The sequence below is a fragment of the Siphateles boraxobius genome, unplaced genomic scaffold (genome assembly GCF_051911475.1).
Source record: "Siphateles boraxobius isolate OS27281-9 unplaced genomic scaffold, OSU_SipBor_1 26, whole genome shotgun sequence".
NCBI lineage: Eukaryota > Metazoa > Chordata > Actinopteri > Cypriniformes > Leuciscidae > Siphateles > Siphateles boraxobius.
In genome coordinates this window covers 3,959,533-3,982,113 of record NW_027508876.1, presented here as the reverse complement: position 1 = coordinate 3,982,113, position 22,581 = coordinate 3,959,533, and the positions used below count along the sequence as shown (strand labels likewise).

Here is a 22,581-nt window from a genome sequence, read left to right as displayed (position 1 = left end):
ACTACCATCAGCTCCTGCCTCCTCAGGGTCTTGCTCCGCCTCAAAACTATTTCAGGATGTTAGAAGATTTGGATAAGTAGTTGCAGATAAAATATGCAGTACGATATACACAAAGTTCATCACACATGCACAAAACTTCATTAAAGGGATAGCTTACCCCACAATTAATATTTTGCCATTACTTACTCACCCCCATGTTGTTCCAAACCTGTTTATGACAAAATATAACATTTTGGGTGAACTGTCCCTTTAACACCTGAAAGGTATGACTATGGCATTTGAAGTTACCTAGTTCAGAGTGAAAGATTTTGATAGTTGTATGAATGAATGAATATTTTAAAATGTTGAGTTGGCAGTTTAATAATTTTGTTTGTTTAAAATAATTGAATAAAGAACTGAAATGTGATCATGAATACTGTCTTTGTTTTAAAGGGTAACTAAACATTAAAACAACTTTTTTTAGTTAATGATCTGTAAGAATGGAGCTTCATAAATGCTGTTCATTGATTCGAGTACATTTTTGACATTTGGGTTTAAAGTGTTTTAATTCTACAATATTTGGTGTAAAAACGTCTGAGTGCTGCCCTCTTCAGGTTGAACGGTGGCTACTGCAGTTGATTTTTTTTGAATTTTTGGAAGTTGTGGTTCCCTCTGATGTCAGAATGTACCAGCTAAACACGCCCTTGCCTACAGAGAGATGCATCTCAAGTGCAGCTCTGCCCACTTTTACAGCATTTTTCAAATATTGCCAGTGGATGGAGTCAGGCTCTGACCAGGGGTTTAGTTACCCTTTAATAATAGCAAATAGACATGCTGTGAGATTAAATTATAATTTGTTTTTAAATAATTACAATATTTTAAATTTCATAAATATATGGTAGCAGAATCAAATAAAGCATTTTACAGCGGAACAAACAAATACCACAAAAATATAAATGATGTAATCTTCTAACTATGTACGTTGCTGTGCTACACCTAGCTAACGCTTATGTTTATCAATTCTCTAAACTTAGTCTTCTTGCCATGGCACCTGGCCAGCAGGTGACGTAAAATAATCCTTCAGGACATCACGTTGCTGCTTAGCAGTGAGGGTGGAGTTTCGTGCCTTTCCAGCTTGCACATTCTGCATGGCCCCCAGGCCATCTCTCCTCCATGCTCCTTCGTTGAATCTGTGGTCTGCATCCTCCCAGTCTGCCAGTGCTGGTGGCATGTAGGCCTCAGAACGGCGCTCACAAAGGAAGTTGTGGAGGCATGCTGAAGCCAGGGTGATCCTTGTAACACTGTCTGAGTGAAGGAGGATTGTAGAGCGAAAACGCGAAACCTATTGGAGAGAATACCTAAGGCATTTTCTATAAGTCTGCGTGCCCGTAAGAGCCGGTAGTTGTAGACCCTTTGGTTGTGGTCCAGCTGCCTGAAAGGGTAGGGCTTCATCAGATCTGTTCTTAGTGGGTAAACCTCATCCCCCACAAACATATAGGGCAGCAAAACACCTAGGAAGCTCTTCTGGAAGAGGAACATTTAGGAGCCCCTTGTCCTGCCCCTTTCCTCTGGTCAGAATTGGCAAAGAGCCCAGCATCTGAGACCCTGCCCTGAGTGCCAACACTGATATAATAAACGTATAATTTGCATCAACAGCTGCCATCATAAGAACAGAAAATCTGTTCTTATAATTGTGCCACGTGCTCCCACTGTGGGCTGAAGGCTGAATGTAGATGTGCTTGCCATCAAGGGCACCCAGGCAATGTGGAAATTGCCGTTTTTCTACGAAGTTCTTGGCAATTGCTCGCCATTCGTCCTCTGATTTTGGTGTCTGCAAAAATAAGAGCAGAATGATAGATTTTTTTACAAGGTGAGAGATTTCTCCTCACCTGATTTAAAGGGGTGGTAAAATACATTTTTTCAAAGGCTTGATTGTGTTTTGTGGGGTGCACTGTAACATGTGTTCATGCTTCGTTTTTAAAAAATTGCATTATTTTTCATATATTTTACAGTTTTTCGGAAACGTCACACCCTGTACCTTTACTGGTAGTTTGTGCTTTGGTGTATTATAAACGATGGCGTCAATAAAACCATACCAATTTGATTGTATTTATAGATACGGTGTTATTTAATTGTACTAATTATTATAGTATTACAAAAAATAAGCTTCATAAACAAGAATTTCATATAATAGGTCTAACAAATTATACTACAGTCCTCAAAGGGATTTTTGTTTAGTAAAGACTGCGGATCTATAATGATCGTAACTGACTGTATGGCACCGTTACTTTTGTATTTTTAGAACAATTGTAGCCAAATATCTGTCGCCAGAACTATTAACCCAAAACGAACACTAAACATTGGCTTTACTACAGAAGCCAAATCAAACACAGAACCATTTTTAGCATGCCTGTAGATAAACAAGCGATAAACAATACATAAAAGCTCTAATCAAAGAATAATTTACACTAATTCCAAGTTCACTGTTGAGATTTAAAAAAAGTTTATAACGTTAGGTGTTTGTCGGATAACGTTAAGTATGAATGAGCATTTAACAAGCTGGTTTGCAGAGCCAAACAGCGTTGTCATTTGTTTACTTCCTTGCTACAACGTACAATTAACAATACGAACTATTACAGGAAAACACATCAACGAAAAATAAATCATACTTACAGGTTGTGGCCCGTAAACAACAGCTTCTGTTCTTAAAGTTGGAACTGCTCCATCTTCCCCTAGGAAGGCTGAACAAAGTGGACCTGCAATCCGGATGAAAATAACAGCGTTTCGACGGCATTGCGGTGGCAACAACACTCATATACCCCAACAACTCTTCTCCAACGCAATATAAAATGGCCTCGCCCCCCCTTATTTCGTATTCTTGGAGGAGGGGTTTATTGGGGTTAGTGATGTCAGCAACCCTGGAGGAATGTCGTGTAGACATTTCTATAGATTTCTATAGAGCCTTCCAGGCGAAAACCCGGATAAAACACACCGTAAACAGGCCTTAATATGTAGGAAAACACACAATCTGGCAACACCAGCCACCAGTGTCGCACCGCCACATGTATCATCAAAGCCAAAAGTAGCAGCAAGGAGGTCGGTTAGGATGGGAAAAATCTTACATTTCTCTGCAAACTTTCCCCGCCGATAAAATAATAGCTGTCTGTGGTTCTATATGGGCTGTGGCCAGTGCTTGAAGTGGGGGGTAAATGGAGCCGGTACTCTCTTGCATTGGCAAATCATGACATTTGAGATTTCTACTCTGAAAAACAAAACTTGGAGATATTGCTGGTACAACAACAATTAATTGTTATTTATTAACAACATACATGTATTTAAACAAGTTGTGCGTGCGTGCATACGTCTCTGGTTACGTATGTAACCCTAGTTCCCTGAAGGGAACGAGACGCTGCGTGACAACGCTTTGGGAACGCCCCTGCGTGAGTGCGTCATGAAGCACGTATGAAATCAGTCCAATGGCGAGACGGAATGTCATAGGCGGGTGACGTCATCGACCAGGAAACTATATAAGCACCCCAAAAAACAAGCGCGTCAGCTTCTGATAAAACTGAAGCAAGTGCTCACGGGCATGCTGGGAGAATGGCACAGACACGCAGCGTCTCGTTCCCTTCAGGGAACTAGGGTTACATACGTAACCAGAGACGTTCCCTATCAGGGAACTCGAGCTGCGTGACAACGCTTTGGGAACGCTAATACCAACGCCGCCATAAGAGTGTCCGTCGTGTGAAGTCAGAGCGCACATTCGGACGAAAGCACCTGCGCCCCTGGAGTGGAGCTGAAGTCAAGATGATAAAACTTTACGAATGTATGCGGTGAGGACCATCCTGCCGCATCGCAAACGTCCTGAATTGATACTCCTGACATATTAGCCTTAGAGGCAGCCATACTCCTGGTTGAATGAGCCCGGACAGCCAAAGGAGAAGGCTGACCGGCGGACTCGTAGGCAAGTGAGATGGCCTCGACCACCCACTTGCTCAACCTCTGGTTAGATACTGGACAGCCCTTCTTAGGGGGTCCAAAGCAAACAAATAGTTGTTCACTCATTCTCCACAGGGCAGCTCTGTGGACAAACGCATCTAGAGCCCTAACTGGACATAGTAAGATTAGGTTTCTCTTGGTCCGACGTCAAAAATGAAGGAGGACAGAAAGCCTGCAGTACAATAGGCCTGACCACATTAGTAGGAACCTTGGGAACATACCCCGGTCTAGGGAGTAGGAAAGCCTTAACCATACCGGGTGAAAATTCCAAGCACGAGTGAGAGACCGACAGAGCTTGAATGTCTCCTATTCTTTTTAATGAAGATATAGCAAGAAGAAATACAGTCTTTAGAGTAAGGATTTTCTCAGAAACTTCTTCAATGGGCTCGAACGGTACTAGAGAGAGACCTTCTAGAACAACCGCAAGGTCCCAGGTCGGTACCCTCGTGCAAACTGCTGGCCTCAGCCTCAGAGTGCCACGAAGGAAACGGGTTACAAGTGGGTGTCTCCCGAGAAAAGCTCCACTCAAAGGGACGTGGTAGGCAGATAGGGCCGCCACATACACCTTCAGTGTGGAGTGGGGTAACCCCGTGGAGAAGCGCTCCTGAAGGAAATCCAGCACTGCGCCCACTGGGCAGTTAACTCGGCCCAGCTGGTGTTCTCCACACCAAGAGGTGAACATTTTCCACCTTAAGGCATATAATTTCCTAGATGCCGGAGCTCTGGAGTGGAGGATGGTCTCCACGACCTCAGTCGAGAGACCAGATTCTATGAGCTGGGCCCCCTCAGAGGCCAAGCCCACAACCTCCATAGATCTGGGCGGGGGTGAAGTATCGACCCGCTCGCCTGAGAGAGAAGGTCCCTCCTGATCGGAATCTCCAGAGGAGAGCCGTCGAGGAGAGAAATTAGGTCCGCAAACCAAACTCGGGCCGGCCAGTACGGGGCTACCAACAGTAGACTGACCCCGTTCCGGCGAACCCTCTCCAGAACTCCTGGGAGCAGAGCAATCGGGGGAAATGCTTACAGGCGTGACCTCGGCCACTCCTGTACCTTCACGTCCAACCCCAGAGGGGCTGGGGGACTTAGGGAAAACCACAGTTGGCAGTGTGATGTTTCCCTGGATGCAAATAGGTCTACCTCGGCACGACCAAAATGTTTCCATAGGAGCTCCACCATCTCGGGGTGGAGTCTCCATTCCCCGGGCCTCGGCCCCTGCCTTGACAGGATGTCTGCCCCCTGATTCAAATACCCCGGGATATAAATCGCCCTCAATGAAAGAAGCTTCCCCTGGGACCATAGAAGGATCTGGCGAGCCAGCTTGTATAACGGGCGCGAGTGCAGTCCCCCCTGGTGGTTTATATAAGAGACCACTTATGTGTTGTCTGACCGGACAAGAACATGGTGACCTCTCAGGTCTGGGAGGAAGTGCTTCAGAGCCTGAAACACCGCAATCATTTCTAGACAATTTATTTGCCAATGAAGATGATGGTCCTGCCACACACCCTGGGCCGAGCGACCACTCATGATCGCCCCCCAGCCTGTGAGAGAGGCGTCCGTCGTTAGTGTTACACGACGACACGGAGCCCCCAACACGTCTACGCCCCGGCACGCAGGCGGGGTTGGCAGAACGGGCCCCTGAGGGCACCAAGAGAGAACAGGCGCCGTGTACTGCGGTGAACACCTTTCTCTCTTGGTGGGGACCACCGGCAGTACCCTGACGTTTGTGGCGTCAGGGCTTCTTCTTCGTCGAAGCCTTCCTGGCGACAATAACCGTCCTCAGATCGGCCTTGCCCCTGGAAGACCTTGTCTGAGAGCACCGCGCCTCGGCCCAGTCTTGCTGGGGAGGAGCGAGGAGACGCGACGCTCCTTTTCTGTTGCGCCCTGTGCGAGGAGCTACTTGACGGCCGGGGCTGCTCCTGCCCAGCAGCCCCGGATACACGCACCCTGAGGGGGAGGAACTTCTGTAGCGCCGCCGCCTGCTTTTTTTCTTCCTGAAACCTCTCGATGAAAGTATTTACGGAGTCACCGAAGAGGCCAGCGGTCCACAGCGGGGCGTCCAGAAGGAAGGATTTCTCTTTCTTCTTAATGTTAGATAAATTTAACCATAAGTGCCTCTCCGTTGCCACCAGGGCTGCAATAGAACGGCCTACTGATCTGGCTGTCTCCTTGGTGGCACGGAGAGAGAGATCGGCTGCCTGACGTAATTCCCTTAACACATCAGCACTCATTTCCTCCCCCTCACTAATGTCTTTTAATAAATCAGCTTGATAAGCTTGTAAAATAGACATTGTGTAGAAACAAGATGCTGCCTGTCCAGCCGCCGAGTAAGCTTTGCCCACCAAAGCCAAGGTGTTTCTTAGTGGTTTGGTGGGCAACGTCGGTGTCTTAAAGGACGATGCCGTGTCAGGAGATAGGTGGCTCGCCAACACTTACTCAGCCTTAGGCATCGCCCCGTAGCCATAAGTCTTAGCCTCAGAAATATTTGAATAAATAGATGTTTGTTTGGTAAATATTCTGGATGAAACTGGTCTATTCCATGATCTCGACACCTCGGTGTGGAGATCAGGAAAGAAAGGCAGATTATGCTCAACCCGTAAATAAATGCATCGATCCGCACATTTTATTTGAGTTCTTAAACGGTCTAGTGCAGGGGTAGGCAAGTTCGGTCCTAGAGAGCCGCTGTCCTGTAGAATTTAGTTCCAACCCTAATCAAACACACCTGAACAAGCTAATCAATGTCTTCAGGATTACTAAGGCTATAGGCAGGTGATGTTTTTTCAATGTTGGAGCCAAACTCTGCAGGACAGCTGCTCACTAGGACCGAACTTGCCTACCTCTGGACTAGTGGTAGCTCTTTTGCCAAGCGTGTCAGAGGTTACGGGTTCTAATCCGCACTCATATAGTTTTTCTTTCTCTCATCAAAAATTAATATGTTCATCGGTGGTTACAGTTTATACCAGGGGTGTCCAAACTCAGTCCTGGAGGGACACTGTCCTGCAGAGTTTAGCTCTAGCCAGACTCAACATACCTGCCTGGAAGTTTCTAGCCTATAAGACCTTGATTAGCTGGTGGTCCAGGTGTGTTTAATTGGGGTTGGAGCTAAACTCTGCAGGACAGTGGCCCTCCAGGACTGAGTTTGGACACCCCTGGTCTATATCAAGTAGGACACGTTTGTGTGCATTTTATTTTGTGATTTCACTGCAATGAATAGAGAGTCCGCAACGGCGATAGATTGAAGTGCGCGTTCGAGTGTAGACTGCTTGAGCCACAAGAGAACAACTGTATCCAAGCAACTGATCGCCGCGGCTATGAGCACTCAGCTTGAGTTCAAAAACAACAAATTTTAGCGCTAGATCTCTTATTTAATAGCGAACTAAAGGAATGCTCTGCTAGTTAACTGGAGATGTTTTATTTATTTGTATTAGGTACATCCATGCCTCAATGTTTCAAAAAGTGGTGGGGGACAATATCGATCCTGAGAAAAAGTTGTGGGACACGACTTCACTGGATCTAAACAAATCAATCTAACCATAGATGTGAGCAGTAGTTGTGGCTTTCCTAATCTATTTAATCTAATAATTTTGCAAGGGTTCTTTGCAAAGGGTCCCCGGCCGGTGGTCTACAAAATTTCCCGGTGGATTTTTTGCTCTCACTCCGCCTCTGAATCCAACCGATTTAATGTTACATGTCTGCATCTTGCACGAGAAGGCAACACATTTTGTGAATTTGCCAAATTAACGTTACTTGCTGATCACCACTGTTGCAGCTACACATTCCTGGTGACCAGACCTGTTGCATAAAGTTGCTACATTTCCTGCTTTCATGTTGGAATACAATAACACCTATTTGATTAAAATTTTACTAAAACACAGTTCTACACTGTATCAGTTTACAGTACGTTAGCACTATAAACTAGTGCTGATGTCTAGGGTGACAAAAACGCTTAGCAAGCGGAACCCCCTTGAGGAGTCACGAGTTTCCCGAGTGGGATGCGACACATCCCACTCCAGTTCCGGGTGTGGCAGAATCATTGCCCGGCCTGATTAACGCTAATGCACTACAGGTGCGAGAGAGAGAGAGGAGCGGCGTTTACACGAGCTGTTTGCTTCATAAGCCATAGATAAAAGGGCTATTTCGAGAGCGTCGTGGGAAGGTTGGTCTGTTGTTGGTCCCGTGCTGGTTTCGTGCTGTTCTGTGTTCTGTGGTTCTGTGTTTCTTGGAGCAGTGGTGGACACAAGCTTATTCTGGGTAGTTGCCTGGGTGTGGAAGCTGCCCATTGAAGTCAGCTGGATTGGAGTTCGTCTGTGGGAATCTGCTGGACTGAGTTCTCAATTGAATCTGCGCTGCAAAGGGAGAGAGAGAGAAAGATAAGTGAATTGGTTTCATCTTACAAATATTCGAAAAGCTCAAGGAGGATGCAGTGAATGTAAATCCGACTGTTGGAGAAGCTATGTGTCTCAGAGTGTGCTGAGGAGGAACTGAAGAGTAAATATCTCCCCCGAGAGTGTAACGAATGGATTGAAGCCTCTGATCAGCCCTATCGTGTGAGTGAATTGCAGTGCTTTTGCCTTATTTATATACATTGATTCATTGCTGTGGGTTTGAAGTGAACACGAGTGTGATGTGTTTTTGCTGAGAAGTGGCCCAACCCCTGCTTACACGAGTGTGGCCAGTCATTATATCTGCTCTCTATCAGAAGCCTAGAGTGATACAGCTGAGCGGACGAATGTATTCTGTACTGAGAAGAATCCTTACCTTTCTACTTATCGTCTGAGCCTGGAAGTATGCAGCATCGCTGGTGAAGTAAGCTTTTAAACCACTGTTTCACTATTGTGCACCGACGAAAGTATTCTGTACTGAGAAGAATCCTTACCTTTCTACTTACCGTCTGAGTCTGGAAGTATGCGGCATCGCTGGTGAATCTGAGTCTGGAAGTGTGCAGCCTCGCTGGTGAAGTAAGCTTTTAAACCACTGTTCACTATTGTGCACCGACGAAAGTATTCTGTACTGAGAAGAATCCTTACCTTCCTACTTACCGTCTGGGTCTGGAAGTATGCAGCATCGCTGGGTAAGTAAGCTTTTAAACAACTGTTTCACTATTGTGCTCTGACGAAAGTATTCTGTACTGAGAAGAATTTGTACCTTTCTATTTACCGTCTGGGTCTGGAATTATGCAGCATCGCTGGTGAAGTAAGCTTTTAAACCACTGTTTCACTATTGTGCACAAACGAAAGTATCCTGTACTGAGAAGAATCCTTACCGTCCTACTTACCGTCTGAGTCCTGAAGGGAGCCGTATTATGGGTGAAGTCGCCGTCAGGGCGAAACTGTGACAAGTAATCAGTATCTACCCGTAGCTGAAGAAGACCTGGAGGACACGGAGGTCTATTACGTCAATTCTCATTGATATATTGTGTTCAATAAAGATTGTTATTCCTTTGAAATTACCTCTGGTCTCGTCATCTATCTGTTGCGGGCCCGTGGTGTCGGCTCCTCACGGTGGTGTGCAAGTCAGGGGTGGCTGGTCATCCGGGCCTGGACCGGTGACATAAAAGTGCCGTAGTCGGCAGGGTATCCCACCGTGAGTTGTACCGGCCACGGGTACGCGATGGTGGATGAAGAGGCACCAGCGGCTCGTCCGCAAGTCATGCCGATCTTTATGGGAGCTCCTTGGGCACAGCGCTATGGAGGGCCAGGATCGGAGTTGGGCTTACATGAGTGGAAGGCGCAGACGGAATATCTGGCCGGATTACAGGGACTGAGTGCATCACAGCAAGTACAGTTTGTGTTGGGATCCTTGGAAGGAGAAGCCAAAAGAGAAGTTCTTGCCGCATCGGGAGCCACACGGGCTACCGCAAAAACTATCTTTGACTTCTTGTCCGGGTTGTATGGAGACTCGACCCCGGTGGCCACTCTTCGTGCCCAGTTTTTTAACTATCAACAGGGGCCTAAGCAGACTCTTCGGGCATACTCCTTGAAATTGCGGGAGCAGTTTGGCCGGTTGAAAGGACGGCAGGACCATGGATTAGGTGAGGGAGATGTCTTGTTACGAGACCAATTTGTCTTGGGGCTGCGTGAAGGGCCGGTACGTCAGGGCATACGACTCCAGCTTCGACAAGACCCCACTGTGACCTTTGAGGCTTTGCGACAAGAGGCCTTGGCGTTGGAACTAGATCAGGGAGAGACGACTCGTACACCGCTTTGTGTGGCAGCAAGTAAGGCAGGCAAGGCAAGGCAAGGCAAGGCAAGTTTATTTATATAGCACATTTCATACACAATGGTAATTCAAAGTGCTTTACATAGAAGAAATTAAAATAATCAAAAGAAATCAGAATAATTAAAACAGTTTAGAATAAAAGATAAAATACAGAAATAATCAAATGAAATCAGAATAATTAAAACATAAAATAAAATACAGTGCAAATAGTCGGACGAACAGTGGCACAGTGCTCATTCAGTAAATGCACAGTTAAACAGATGTGTTTTGAGTCTGGATTTGAATGTGACTACTGTAGGAGCACTTCTGATTTCTTCTGGAAGCTGGTTCCAGCTGCGGCTGGCATAGTAGCTAAAAGCAGACTCGCCATGCTTAGAGTGAACCCTTGGTATTTCTAGCCGATGTGATCCTAATGATCTGAGTGATCTGTTGTGTTTATATTCACTGAGCATATCTGCAATGTATTGAGGTCCTAGGCCATTGAATGATTTATATACCAGTAATAATACTTTAAAATCAATCCTAAATGTAACTGGCAGCCAGTGTAAAGACCTGAGGACTGGTGTGATGTGTTCATATTTTCTGGTTCTGCTCAGAATCCTAGCAGCAGCGTTCTGTATGAGCTGCAACTGTCTTATGGTCTTTTTGGGAAGGCCAGTGAGAAGTCGTGTCGTGTCAAGTAGTGCCGGTGGACCCGCGCCTGTCGAACCGAGTGATTGGAAACAGAAACTGAGAACTGAACTATTAGAGGATGTCAAGGGACAGATGGCGGAACTTTCTCGGAACCTGTTGGGTGAACTTCGTCGGGGTCGAGTCGAGGGCGGATCGATGGTGAGAGAGAGGTCGTATTCGGAGGAGGGGCGAGGTCCTGTGCGCCGCCCCCTACGTCCTGTGGGGCCCCGGTTCCAGTGGGACGACCAGGGAAGGCCCATTTGTATTAATTGCGGAGACCCGAGACACATCAGTCGTCAGTGTGGGCTCCGTCGGGGTTCTCAGGGGGGTTTTTAGTCCCACCGGGTGGCCGGGACCCCTTTGTGTGACCCTTTTTCTGTCCCTGCTTTAATAGATGACTGGGTTGGGCGTTGTCCCACCGTGGAGGTCCAAGCTAATGGAGTCACGATAGTTTGTCTGGTCGATACAGGTTCTCAAGTTACATTATTCTCGGAGAGCCTGGCCCAGGAGTTGTTTGCAGATCATCGTCTCCAAGCGATGGAAGCTTCCAGGCTGACTTTACGGGGGGTGAATTGCCTGGATATCCCCTATACTGGATACAACGTGGTAGACTTTCTGGTCCGAGGGGTGCCCGTCCAACAGAAGGGGGTCGTTATCGTCCGAGATCATTGCTTGGGCATTCATCGAGCACTCCTAGGGATGAACGTTATACTGGATTGCTGGGAGGAATTGTTTCGGGGCCGGCCGGCTCGAACGTCGCTGTCATCTGCGAAGCAGGACTGGGACCGAATTCTGGCCGATTGCCGAAAAGTGCACGCGGCTAGCCAAGTGGAGGAGAGAGAAGGCATCGGTTGAGTTGTCTGTCGGTACGCTTTGTCTGTCCCAGCCCAGAGCGAGACCGTTCTTTGGGTCCGAGTGCCTGGACCTTTGTCTTGGTGGAGCCCCATGAGGACTGTCAGCCCATTGAAGTGGCTCACGGGCTGGCGGTTATCCATCGAGGGCGAGTTTCAGTAAAGGTACGGAACGCCAATCCTTACCCTGTGCTCCTTCGTCGACACCAACGTCTGGTCCGAGTTTCCTCGGTACGCCCTGTCCAGGTTCATGAGCATCAGGAGGTCTGCTTCAGGCAGGTGAGCTCTGTGGTAGTAGAAGTCGCGTCTGCCCAGTTGAGTCAGAACCGGGCCCTGTGGGAGGAGGGGTGCCGACTCATTTGATGGGAGAATCCCTGAAGGGTGAGAATCTGGAAGAGGAACAAGGGTTACAACTCCAGGAGCTCTTGAGAAAATGGCAACATGTGTTCTCAACCCACGAAGAAGACTATGGCTGCACAGGGGTAGTGAAGCATCAAATACCCACCGGTGAGGCGACGCCTAGCCGAGAGCGGTACCGTCCGGTGCCACCAACCCTCTATGCCGAGGTACGCGCTCTGTTGAAAGGGATGCTGGAGAGAGGCATCGTTCGAGAGAGCAGTAGTCCGTGGGCGGCGCCAATCCTTCTGGTTCAGAGGAAAACGGGAGCTTGGGGGTTCTGCGTTGACTACCTCAAACTTAACAGCGTAACGAAGAAAGATGCATTCCCGTTGCCACGGTTGAAGACTCACTCACCAGTCTCACCGAAGCGTCGTGGTACTCAACATTGGACCTGGCGAGTGGATACTGTCAGGTGCAGGTAGACGACCGAGATAGAGAGAAAACAGCTTTCACCACCCCGTTTGGGTTATTTGAATGGGACCGTATGCCGTTCGGCTTGTGCAATGCTGCCGCGACCTTTCAGCGCTTGATGCAGCGCTGTTTAGGACAATGGGTCGACTCAACACTGGTCTACCTGGACGATGTGATTGTCTTCTCCCCTGATTTCCACACTCATTTGCACCACTTAGAGGAAGTGTTCAGGGCCATGGAGAAATATGGGCTGAAGCTTAGGCCAGACAAATGCCAGTTATTTCGGAAGGAGGTACAGTTCTTGGGGCATCGTGTCAGTGCTGCAGGGATATCTCCCGACCCGGAGAAGGTGGTGGCAGTCCAAGGGTGGGAGCCACCCGGGACCGTGAGACAGGTGCGGTCATTTCTGGGGTTTGTGGGATATTATCGACGCTTTATAAAAGGATTCTCTGGGCTTGCTAAGCCATTGAACCAACTTCTTGCTGGTTCCGGACGTGCCCGTAGCAAAGGCTCTCCGTCAGTGCAGTGGGATTTCACCTGTGAGACCGCTTTCCAGAACCTCAAGCAAGAAATTTTGAAGGCTCCTATCTTGGCCTACGCAGACTTCACCCAGCCGTTCCTTCTGTATACTGACGCCAGCAACGCAGGTTTGGAAAGCCGTGTTGGCCCAAGAGTAACAAGGAGTGGAGAGAGTGATTGCATACGCAAGTCGAAGTTTACATCCCGCAGAGCGGAACGCGGCAAATTACAGTTCCTTCAAAATCGAACTACTGGCAATGAAGTGGGCCATGACGGAGAAGTTCAACTGTGGGGAGCCAAGGTGACAGTGATTACGGATAATAATCCGTTAGTACACTTGCTGACCGCCAAGTTGGGGGCAGTAGAGCAGCGTTGGGTGGCACAACTGGCAAATTATGATTACCAGCTTAAATACCGACCCGGCAGAGAACACGTGAATGCGGACACCCTCTCCAGACTCCCAGTCGCCCGGAGGGACGACCAAATACCCCTTTGTACCCCTGGCCCCGAAGACGAGTTGCTGGTGGCAATGGTGGAAGCTCCCGGGACCCTGGGGGCTGTTCCGTCCAGTTGGGGGTGGGACCCCGAGCGGTGGAGAGGGCTGCAGCAGGGAGATGCAGACCTGTGTCAGGTTATGTTGTACCTTAGACAGGGATACATGCCGAGGGCAGAGGAAATGCAGGCTCAGACGGTGGGAATACAACAGCTCCTAAGGCAGTGGAAGAGGCTGCGACTTAGAGAAGGGGTAATTTGGGTAATACGAGATCCCCGAACGCAGGAGACAGTACACCAGGTGGTGGTACTGGAGGGCCAAGTCTCGGAGCTATTGACTGCATACCACACCCATACTGGCCATCAGGGCCAAGAGAAGACGCTGTCACTGCTGAGGAGGTATTTCTATTGGCCTAGGATGGAAAAGAAAGTTGAGGAGTTCGTTCAGAGTTGTCCACGGTGTACGTTGTTCAAACGCAGGAAGGAAGTTCAAGCCCCATTTGTCCCCCTGCGGCCCAAAGCCCCTCTGCACATCATAGGAATCGATTTCCTGACGCTAGGTGGGCCGATGGCTCAATTTCAAAATATCCTGGTGATGACGGACCTATTCACTAAATACACCTTGGCCGTCCCCACTGTAGATGAGACGGCAGTTACCACAGCCAGCGTCCTTTGGAGGGCATTGATACAACCCATATGTCCTCATACCACCCTCAGGGTAACGGGGGGTGCGAAAGGTTCAATCAGACCCTGTTGGGGTTATTGGGGACCCTAGAGAGTGAACAACAGGGCCAATGGGCCGAGAATCTCCCCTCGCTGTTGCAAGCCTATAACAATAGTGTGCACTGTATCACCGGGTATGCTCCTTCCTACCTTATGTTTGGGCGTCATCTCCGCTTACCGGTGGACTTGGTCCTGGGGACCGAGGCTGCGGAAAGAGGGTATAGTACCACCGACTGGGTTGATCGGCACCACCACCAACTGCTCGATGCCTACCGACGAGTCTCAGATCATCTGAGTGCAGCAGCCGCCAAGAACAAGCGGCTATACGACCGGATGGCCCGAGAGGCCCCTTTGTTGCCTGGGGAGTGAGTGCTGGTAAGGGACAACCGGCGCTCAGGGAAGGGGAAGCTCAGCGATCGCTGGGAGTCGATGCCATATGTGGTGGAACGACGACAAGGGCCTGATGCTCCAGTTTACTCGGTACGGCCCGAGGGGAAACCAGGACCGATACGGGTGCTCCATCGAAACTTGCTCCGTCCCTGTCAGAACTATCTGCAGCTAGCGGCCAAGGCCCCAAGTGTGCCACCCGCCCCAGAGGTAACCATGGTAGGGTGGGCTGTGGTCCCGAGGGACCCCGAAGTTGAAGCCAGAGTGGCTCCGCCCTCGCCACCCCGACGATCTCAGCGGGACACCCGAGGACAGCCACCTGAGAGGTATGGCGAATGGAATTGAGGAACACCAGTTCTAGGGACTAGAACCGATTGGCAGGGGGGGATGTCACGGGTGACAAAAACGCTTAGCGAGCAGAACCCCCTTGAGGAGTCACAAATTTCCCAAGGGAACGATTTGTGTGCGACACATCCCACTCCGGTCCCGGGTGTGGCAGAATCATTGCCCGGCCTGATTAGCGCTAATGCACTACAGGTGCGAGAGAGAGAGAGGAGCGGCGTTTACACGAGCTGTTTGCTTCATAAGCCATAGATAAAAGGGCTATTGCGAGAGCGTCGTGGGAAGGTTGGTCTGTTGTTGGTCCCGTGCTGGTCTCGTGCTGTTCTGTGTTCTGTGGTTCTGGGTTTCTTGGAGCAGTGGTGGACACAAGCTTATTCTGGGAAGTTGCCTGGGTGTGGAAACTGCCCATTGAAGTCGGCTGGATTGGAGTTCGTCTGTGGGAATCGGCTGGACTGAGTTCTCAATTGAATCTGCGCTGCGAAGGGAGAGAGAGAAAGATAAGTGAATTGGTTTCATCTTATGAATATTCGAAAAGCTCAAGGAGGATGCAGTGAATGTAAATCCGACTGTTGGAGAAGCTATGTGTTTCAGAGTGTGCTGAGGAGGAACTGAAGAGTAAATATCTCCCCCGAGAGTGTAACGAATGGATTGAAGCCTCTGATCAGCCCTATCGTGTGAGTGAATTGCAGTGCTTTTGCCTTATTTATATTCATTGATTCATTGCTGTGGGTTTGAAGTGAACACGAGTGTGATGTGTTTTTGCTGAGAAGTGGCCCAACCATCCATTTTTTATTGAATTAAAGGCTCTAAAGTTTAATGAAACTATAGGCAAAAATTTAAAGATTGATAAATGAACAAGCTTTTTTTGGTTGTATTTTGGATTGTGCAACTGTATTGCATAGGAAATACTAATGTTTTGTATTCTACTTAGATTTGTTTGTCAACATTATAATGATGTAAGATAATAACTTTTTTTATTTGATTAAAATATGTTATAAAAAAAGGATAGGCATCACAAGCAAGCGCTTCAGCCTTCACCTGTTTCAGACTGCTGTAAATATGCTGCTGTTTGTCAGCTTTTTAATCAGTTTTTTTTACATGGCTGAAACGTTTCATCAATGTTTTTTACTACATCGAAGCATTTTCCATCTTAAATAAGTAACCTTTAAGAAAGCACCTGATGTGTTGCTGCCAGTTTTAGCACATTTAGCCTCAAGCTTTCTGCTAACCAGGGGAAGTTGTGACATTTAAGTGCAACATTCCACACTTTCCAGTGCACTACCTTGTGGGAATTGAGGGTGAACCAAACATAAATGATTCTTCCAGGTGATTCGTTCAAACATAATTCCACACAAAATTCAACATTCCAGGAGTGTAAAGATCCCGGCTCCAGCTAGTCTACAAAACGACTTTATGGCCCTGCAAGCTTCAAAGAGATGAGCCTAAATAGAGGAAGAACTAGTCAACGTTAGATAGTTTGGTAAAGACTGACTGGTTCAGAGATGGCACGGCTCAGAACCCACCAAGATAATGGCAGAGGTTGTTTGATCCCAAGACAGAGGATTGAAAACAGACCTCCTCCTCTGAATGACCCCATGGTTGAAATCTCTTAACACCACAGAGACTGAGACTTTAAAATTACATAAAATCATCACAAAACAATTTTTGACGGACTTCTAATCAAACATTGTTCAACTACATATTCCTATATTGTATCTACAGCCTCTGTATGCGTCTGTTATGCTTAGATCACATACAAGTCATGTAATTTTTATAACTATTAGATGTTTGAATGAAAGTGTGTCTTGTTTCCTATCAGTACGACAATATGTTCTTAATTCATAAGAAGGCTTGATTGAAATCTGTGTAAAATGTTTTGTGTTCTTATAATAGGAATAATGTCTAAACTGTTCCCTCTGAACTCTCTGCTAGAGCCGGAGAGTAAAGAGATCACAGATAACGCATTATTTACGATGAGAGGTGAAGAGAATGCCACCTCCCGAATAAAGACAGTGCCTTATTGGTCAGAATCATCCAAGAGGTTGGACAAACCATTGAGTTTAAAATTAGGACCCGAAAAGCCAGTAGAGAGTTGTCAGTAGAAGATTTTGTTAATTTGGGTTGAGGTTTAGTTTGTGAATTTGTTTGCTAGAGCAAATTTACAGAAGTCATGGAGAAGCCATGACAAGGAACCAGACAGACCATGTAGACGAGCAGACAAAAGAACCCAAAATAAGATGAGAAGAACATCCATGGGTTAAATAGCTTCATGCAAGCCATCTATAACTACTCTCGTCTCATTTTTCTTTCTTTTCTTAGCTTTATCTTTTTCTTTTCCGTTGAGAGTCTTGATTCTAAGTTAAGTTTTGCTGCAAATTTTCGTTTAAACGATTCAACTGCAAAGCCCGCTTTAAAAGCTTCAAAGACTTTCTATCCATTCACCAACACACCACGTGATTGGCAGCCTAAACATCTATCCAGAGGAGATCAACCAGTATACCTCCAGACTCTTAGCTGAACTGGTGCATTGAGATAAAATTTAATAACCCGCCTAAGAAACGATAGAAGGGTTAAATTAATGATTGATGGTTCGTTCAGGTCAGCATATAGAAACTTGGGATTTCACTATCTCACTCTTGAACTCATTTTTCTCTAATGACGGAGCTTGCTGCGCCCCTAAACATTACACACACACATAGCTGATCCGTGTCCCCACCTGTGGCATATATATAATCGTCTAGTTGACGGTGCTCTAGCCTCAGAGATAGTGCTTAAGACTTTTTCTGGGAGGTTCCCGGATACCCGTTGAGGGGCCATACATGGAGGGTCCACAAGTCAGGACGGGGATGCCAGATCGTCCCGTTCTCCTGCGTGAGGAGGTTTCTCCTCGGTGGTATAGGCCAAGGAGCTGTGTCCAGCAGCTGCGCCGACTCGGGGAACCAGACCTGGGTCACCCAGAGAGGGGCTATTAGGAGGACTGTTCACTTGCTCTCCCTGATCCGCTTAATGACCCGAGGGAGCATCGAGACCGGAGGGAATGCGTAAAGAGGGCAGCTGGGCCAAATGTGGAAAAGAATGCTTTTGGAAAATAATGTTGGGCAGTGAGAGTTGCCTTCTGAGGCGAAGAGGTCGACCTCTGCCCTGCCGAAGATACTCCAGATCAGATGAACCGTGTGGAGGTGGAGAGACCATTCCCCTGGGGGAACATTGTCTCCGGGTAGCATATCTACACCCTGGTTCAGAATGCCTGGTACGTGCGCTGCTCTCAGCGAGCGCAGGTTGGCATGTGCCCATAGGAGGAGGTGTTTTGCCAAGGTGTACAGGTTGCCCGACCTGAGACCGCCCTGGCGATTTGTATAGGACACCACTGACATGTTGTCCGTCCGGACCAAGACATGGTGCCCTGCCAGGTTTGGCAGGGAGGCTTTTAGGACCAGAAAAACCACTCTCATTTCGAGGCAGTTGATATGTAGGCATTTCTCCGGGCTTGACCAGAGGCAGGAGACAGGCCTGCCCTCGAACAGAGACCCCCAACCTAGGTTGGAGGCATCTGTTGAAATCACCTTCCTCCTCGAGACCACACCCACGTTAACACTCGACTGTTTACAGTCGGTGACTTTCCAAGGAGCCAGGGCTTTGATAGAGCCGTGGTTCACTCTGATACGTAGGTGGCCAGAATCCCATGCATGGGCCGGTACTCTGGGTTTTAGCCAGCCCTGAAGGGGATGCATATGCAGCGAACACACTGTGTCGCTGTGGCGAACACACTGTAAAATGCTTTTAGAAAGGATATAGGCTGCTCGCCGGATGGCCGCAGGTGAACGGTGAATCAGAAGAGGCGGCAGCGAGTTCTAACGTGTAGATCGGGAGGCCGCCATCCACTGAGCTGCTTGCTGCAGGTCGCTCGTTCCGCTGCTGGCGCTTGTTGACGGTGAAGGTTTCTTAGCAGGAGAAATCAGCGAAGTGAAGAGTTTGCTGAAGGAGATTAAATCTGATTTCTAGGGCGAAATGGTCTGCTTTTATAGCCAGAAGCCACGCCCATTCTGGCGGGTTTCGGCGCATGCAAGGCGCTCTGATTGGTTTGCATGCCTCAGCTGCTTCGCTATAGGTTCTTGCAGTTCCCGCAGCACAGCCAATATGCGTGCTAGTCAGCTCTGCTCTGTGCTCGCTGTACAGCTGCACTGCGTTTTAAAATAAATGCTTCAATATTCTCTAGAAAAGGAGTTATCCCATAAGCATATAGCTACGCAATACGAGAGACCACTCTCGAAAGGGAACTCTATTCATGCTCTGAATATTTGTCTTAGCACTCCAAAATAAATCTAGTGTGTCACAATTGCCCCTTGTTACAGCGGTCTCCCCTTAAGAGAAGCAAATGTAAACCTCACTGCCAACATCCTGTCATTGCATAGTCTTGCAAATCAATAGTTTCTGTGTTTATACATGGTGCAAAAATGCATAATTCAGCAGTTACATATTAATGACCTGTACTGTTGTGCTGGTGAGTTTTGCAGTGAAACATTCTCTGTTGATCCTTTTGGTCTAAATATAGGATGTAATGATGTTTCTACCCAGTATCTGTTTCCACTGCAGCGGTGCTATAGAGTCATGTTCCTCATAAGAACAATTTATCATCATTGCCAGAGTTCTGTGAGGGTCTAACATATTCCTGAAACATTAATGTGAAAACACTGACACCAGAAAGTGACAATAGGTCAGACAGAGAAAGTTTTATCTGAGTTTTGCTTGTGTACATAACTGTTATTATAGTTAAATTAATTTGAAATGGAACATGTATATCTTTTTGAAAATGCCTGATGAGACACGATGGATAAAAATGAGATGGCTGAAAACATAGCATATTTCAATGGCTTTATGTTCACTCACAAATGTTTTGCATTCCCCCAAGAAGCGTTACATTGCCTCACAAAACATTTGCATTTAGGAGCTCCATAGAAAATTAGTGGGTGTTTGTGGAAAAAAAAATTTCTATGGTATACTGGACAACAATGATAAGCATTTAGAACATTTTTAAAGGGGTCATATAATGGTATATGCACTTTTACAAGTTGATTGTACTGAAATGTGTGTTGGCAGTGCCTGTACACAACCATCATACAATGATAAAAATCTATCCAGTGTTTTTGTTTTAATCTCCTTATATGTTTTCCCCTGCCTCAAATTGAGCCGTTCGATTTTGTGACGTCACTAAATCGGACGCCCCTCCCAAGATTGATAATTGACAGCAGCGTTTCAACACAGACCCACCCTGAGCGAGCTGTCATCGTAGTCCGCCATTGTTGATACACTGGAGCAGAATGGCATCTAAGCGAATGTGGTGTTCTGTTCTTGGCTGTAATAAGGAACACAGCAGTCATTTTGGTGTTCCTAAATTTGAACCGCTGAAGACGCAGTGGCTGAGTTTTATTTTTGAAGGGAATATTCCCAACGATCTACGTAAATGCTTTTATGTTTGCGCTAATCATTTCTCACCAGACTGCTTTCTAAACGAGGGTCAGTGTAAATCTGGTTCCCTTTCAAGGGAACTTAACACTGCGTCGAGAATCGACACTTTGGGGACGCTCCCTTAGCGTGCGCCTCTGAAGTAAGAATGAAACTAATCCAATCCTGATTGGTGTCGCGTCGTGACGTAACATGTGACGGCATAACCGGATGCATAAAAGTGACGCTGATACACACACACATCAGCTTTCGCTCTTCAGCAAGCGCTGTCTGTGAAACTGTCTGTCTTATTTGGTGTTGTTTGCCTGTGCAAAGCTCTATATTATGGTGAGTGAACAATACACTAAGTGTGTGCACCCCTGCCCAAGATTATAAATATGCCACAGGTGGGGACACGGATCAGCTATGTGTGTGTGTATTGTTTAGGGGCGCAGCAAGCTCTGTCAGCTCTCGAGAGGGCTGCCTGTGCACACTGTGAAGCACTTCCTATTAGAGTGCTGCGCTCCCGCTTGGCTATATTATTTCTTGATGATGGCCAGGCTCGTGATCCCCGCAATTCGGGTCCCGCGTCCGTTGAGGCGGCGCGACGGCTTAGATCGTGGAGATCGCAGAAGGATCTCGCGGATGAGAACGAGACTGCTGAGGCACCTTTTCTCTCATCATCCGCAGATTCTGTGACACTCGTTCACGATGCAGAAGCCCGCGATGCGGCTTCTTCTGCCCGTGACGAGTGCCCAGTGCTCGAGCTATCTGTTTGTAAGGAAGGAGATGTGCTCAGCATCGGGAACGAGCAACATGAGTCACTCTCGCCGGCTTATGTTTCTGCTTATGTAGAGCTCGTGGAGGTTGTGATGCGTGCTGTGGGCAGACTAAATATATATATATATATATATATATATCAGCTGGCCACAAAATAAGCAGGATGATCCCCGTCAAAATGAACTAGACGAGAGATTCCTGCAGCACCGTTCACAACCTCAGAGCCGGGGCCTACTGTTTTTCCCAGATCTTTATAAAAAATATATATGTAGATCCTGGGAAAAAAAACCACTCTTTACATATCTCACCACATTCATTATATGTTTATTCGAATGTGGTGGGTGCGAGAGAGGTGGTTTATGGCAAGATGCCGCAGATTGTGGAAGCTTTAGCGAGCTATCGTTCTCCTGATGCGGCATCTTCGCTTTAAGCCCCGGCGCTGCCCAAAAAACCGTGCAGGGACACATCTGCACTGGTTGGCCGGGCTTATATGGTGGCTGGTCAGGCTGGTGCGTGCCTGCACTCTATGACGATTTTGCAGGTGTACCAGGCCTATCTTCTTAAAGATCTAAATGAGGCAAATATTCCTGTTGGCCGCTCCGCTATCTCCTTCTGGCCTGTTTTCCAACGCTGTCACTACAGTCGTTGCAGGTTTCAGGAAGCGAAAAAAAACAAACAAAAAAAACAGTCGGCGGCATTCCAACGGTATTTCCCTCGCCACTCTAAATCAAAGCTCCTCCCATCGGCAAGAGCAAAAAGAGAGCGTTGCCTCTAGAGCCCCTCCTGCGGGAGCTTGGCAACAGAGGAAGCACTCTCAACCGAAGTCCTCCAGCCAGAAGGGTGACCTGAGGGCCGTCCTTCAGGCGAAGAAGGCTTGGGGAAATAGGTCCTTAAGGTCCTTCTGGTCCTTTGCTGGGGTGGTACCGACTGCAGTGGTTCCAGAACAGGCTCGGGTTATGGAACAAGAGGTACAGACTCTACTGGAATTAAGGGGCCATAGAATTTGTTCCCCTACCAGACAGGGAGTCCTGGTTTTACAGCCGGTACTTTATAGTTCCAAAGAAGGATGGCGGACTGAGGCCAATTTTAGATCTAGGGCTTTTGAATTGTTCTTTGAGGAGATTCAGGTTCAAAATGCTTACTATTCCCATTATCGTGAACCAAATCAGATCCGAGGACAGATCCAACGCCTATTTTCATGTCTTCATCCTTCCATGTCACAGGAGGTTCCTGAGGTCGCTTTCGGGGGCGAAGCATACCAATATCGGGGTTCTTCCGTTCGGCCTTGCACTCTCTCCCCGCACATTCACAAAGTGTATGGATGCGGCTCTGGCTCCACTGAGGCGTCAGGGCATCCGTATACTGAATT

At 47.6% G+C, this 22,581-nt stretch overlaps 1 long non-coding RNA gene and 1 pseudogene across 1 annotated transcript; both read left to right on the top strand.

Moving 5' to 3' along the window:
* The window catches only part of LOC143752269 (uncharacterized), a 41,510-nt pseudogene extending 26,064 nt beyond the window's left edge, over positions 1-15,446 (top strand).
* Positions 15,447-21,865: 6,419 nt separating this feature from the next.
* LOC143751445 (uncharacterized) lies at positions 21,866-22,024 on the top strand. The gene is made up of 2 exons (XR_013207219.1): positions 21,866-21,899; positions 21,974-22,024. It is a non-coding gene; the product is annotated as an uncharacterized LOC143751445 (long non-coding RNA).
* Positions 22,025-22,581: the final 557 nt, after the last annotated feature.